Source organism: Elephantulus edwardii, unplaced genomic scaffold (assembly GCF_000299155.1).
Source record: "Elephantulus edwardii isolate Elephantulus edwardi_28Jun2011 unplaced genomic scaffold, EleEdw1.0 scaffold00032, whole genome shotgun sequence".
Lineage (NCBI taxonomy): Eukaryota > Metazoa > Chordata > Mammalia > Macroscelidea > Macroscelididae > Elephantulus > Elephantulus edwardii.
In genome coordinates, this window is record NW_006399782.1 from 14,090,295 (window position 1) to 14,093,717 (window position 3,423).

A 3,423-nucleotide genomic window follows, 5' to 3' on the forward strand; every position below is an offset into this window, starting at 1 on the left:
ATGTCTTTATTTCTTTTATAACCGAATCATGTTCTAGTAGAGAATTATTTTGTTTCCACTTGAGTGATTGCATAAGCTTTACTCTCCTGGGATTAATTTCTAGTTTTATGGCATTGTGGTCTGAGAAAATACTTTGTATTATGTCAATGTTTTTTAATTTGTTGAGGTTTGCTTTGTGTCCTAATATAAGATTGATTCTGGAGAATGTACCATGTGCACTTGAGAAGAAAGTAAAATGAGTGTTTGTTGGGTACAATACCTTGAATAAATCCACAAGTTTGCATTGGTTAATTGTATAGTTTAGATTTTATGCATCTTTGTTGAGTTTCTTTTGAGTTGACCTATCCTTTGATAGTGATTGTGATGTGTTGAAATCTCCTACCATTTTTGTGGTATTATTTCTCTCTTCAATTTGGTTACCCATTTTTTTAATGTATTTTGCAGGTCTATCGTTTGGTGCATAAATTTTGATCAAGATTATGTCTCCTTCATCTATTGTGCCTTTAATTAGTATGCAATGCCCTTCATTATCTTTTATTCTGAAATTTATTTTATCAGAGATTAATATTACCACTCCGGCTTTTTTGTGGTTGCCATTTTCTTGGTATGTTTTCCCCAGCCTTGCTTTGGAGTCTGACTTTCTCTTCCTTTTTTAAATGTGTCTCTTGTAGGCAACATATTGATGGACCTACTGCCCACCCCCATGCTGCTACTCTTTTTTTACTTAATTGGTGCATTTAGTAAATACACATTAAGTGTGCTTATTGTCAGGCCAGGTTTTATTTTTGCTATTTTTATGTATTTGATTTTCTGGATTTTTTTTTCTGGTTACTCTTGTATCTACACTTTCCTTTAGTGTCTCCATGTGAATGACTTCACTTAAAATATTGTATAGTTTTGGTCTTGTTTTCACAAATTCCTTAAGTTCCTTTTGATCTACAAGGTATCTAATTTACCTTTCATATTTGATGGAAAATTTTGCTGGATATAGGAGCTTTGGCTGACAATTTTTATCTTTCAACTTTCTGTATATGGCATCCCATTGCCTTCTAGCTTGCATGGTTTCTGCTGAGAAATCAGAACTTAATCTAATTGTTTTCCTTTTGTAGGTAACTCTGTTTTTTTCATACTGCTTTTAGAATTCTATCCTTCTCTTCTAATTTGGAGAATTTGACTATGTCTTAATGTTTTTCTTTATTGGGTCTAGTTTATTTTTCTGGAAATTATTGTTATCTTCACCAGAATAGAAATATAGGCCTTTAAATGTTTTTGTTTTTTTTTGTCTTTGCGATTTTGCACAAGAAAGAAATAGTCTAATTTTATATTGTATTTGCTGTGTTGATGTAGAGGGTAGACATCTTTAGAGAAAAAAAGGATAAAGCTTCCTATTCTTTATTTGAAGGGAAAAAAAAAGAATAGTAGAAATGACAAAGCACTAATAGGATAACAGAGCCTAGAGTATGTCAATAAGTTTTCTTAAAGATTAGAGCCAAGAAAACCCCAAAGAAAAAAAATTTTGTAATATATAGATGTTTTCTTGGCTCTAATCTTTAAGAAAACTTATTGACAGACTTCTATACCATTTATGCGTGTGTTTCAATGTTCAACCTTTACATTGTAGTTGTTATTATATAGTCGAGTTGCCTACGACTCACCAACCCTCTGAACTCTGTAATTGTTTCTGACAAACCTACCCTCATTATTCTAGTTACTGAGTCAATTCATCTCATTCAAGGTCTTCCTCTTTTGTACTGTCCCTCTACCTCCTAGCAATATGCCCAAAGTATGTGAGACAGAGCTTCAAAATGCTTACCACCAAGAAGTAGCCTGGTTTCACCCTCTCCAGGATGGACCTGTTTATTCTTTTAGTAAGTAGTCCATAGCATGTTTGATGCTCTTCTCCAGCACAACTACTCAAATAGGCAGTAATATTTCTATCATTTGAGAGTCTGGGAAAATACAGAGAATGTTCAACATTTAATTTTTGAAATTTTTTATCTTATATTAGTTTGCATACAAAATTCATTACATTGTGTTTCATACTACCCTTCATTCATGTTGTGTTTAATACAGTCATTCCCATTCATTGTGTTTTATACAATCAATCACCATTGAACTATGCCCAGATCCCTGCTGCGTCTTTCTCATTTCCTTTACACCCTCCTTCTAACCATGAAATTGTGCAAATCTATTATTTCCCCTATGCCCATCCTTACCCCTTTACTCCCATCCTTTCACCACTTGGATCAGATATGTGTTTTCCTAGTTATCTTTCTAATTTTACAGTTGTGGTATTATGCACTATTTGTTCTAGGAGACTGAGTTCACTCAACATAGTGCTTTCCAGTCTCTCCCAAGTTATATAGTAATTTAAAAAAAAATTGTTGCTCCTTAGTACTGTGTGGTATTTTATTGTACGAATATCTCACAATTTCTGAATTCATTTGACTATGGTTAAACATTTGGGCTGTTTCTGTGTTCTTGTGATTTTGAATTATACTTCTATAAATATTGGTATACAAATCTCCACTTGTGTCTAAGTTGCAATAAATTTTGGAGGGGATGTGAATATCTCATACACTTTTGGTGGGATTGTGAAATGGTACAGTCACTCTGGAAAACAGTTTGGTGTTTCCACAAAAAGCTGAACATAGAAATCTCATTTGAGCCAGCTGTTACACTGCTAGGAATATACCCCAGTATTTATTTATTCCCAAAGTCTATACAAAACTCTGGTACACAATAATTCTGGAGGACTTTTTGTAAATGAGAACATCTTTCTTTGGTTGCAAAAGGGAAGGCTTGTATTTTTTTTTTTTTTTTTTTTGCTTAAAGATGTAGCTATCTATCCAATGGAGAATAGCAATAGTTGCTACAAATGGGGAACTCTTTAAGGCAAAGTCAACCCTTGCTCACCTCTGTGACTCTATTCTTTACACAGAAAAGATTTTCAGCATCTCTTTTCTAAACAGGGATAAATACCTTGGTCAGCAGCTTCCTTTTCATTCCCTGTGAGTTTTTTCTATGAGGATAGGCAGACTGCTATTAATATTTACAATAGATCCAAATGGAATGTAATAAATTAATAGAAATCCTGTCAATTTATAACATCACAGATTTTAGAGTCTAAAGACATCTTTATAGCTCAATTTCTTTAAACTAACTCTCTGTATTGGCCAGAACTGAGCTACAAAAAAAGTCTTAAAATCTGGGGGTGGACAAAACAACAGTATGGGATTTAATAGGAATTCTGTCAACATTCTATAAATTTTTGAGGCATGTGTGTATGAAATTCTAGTTGATAATGAAGTCTTAAAAATGTATAAGACACAATTCTTGATGTCAGTCTCCTGAGAAGTTACAAGTAAATGCAAATTCTACCTTCAGTACTTTAAAAAATAACTTATATTGTTTCATTAATTT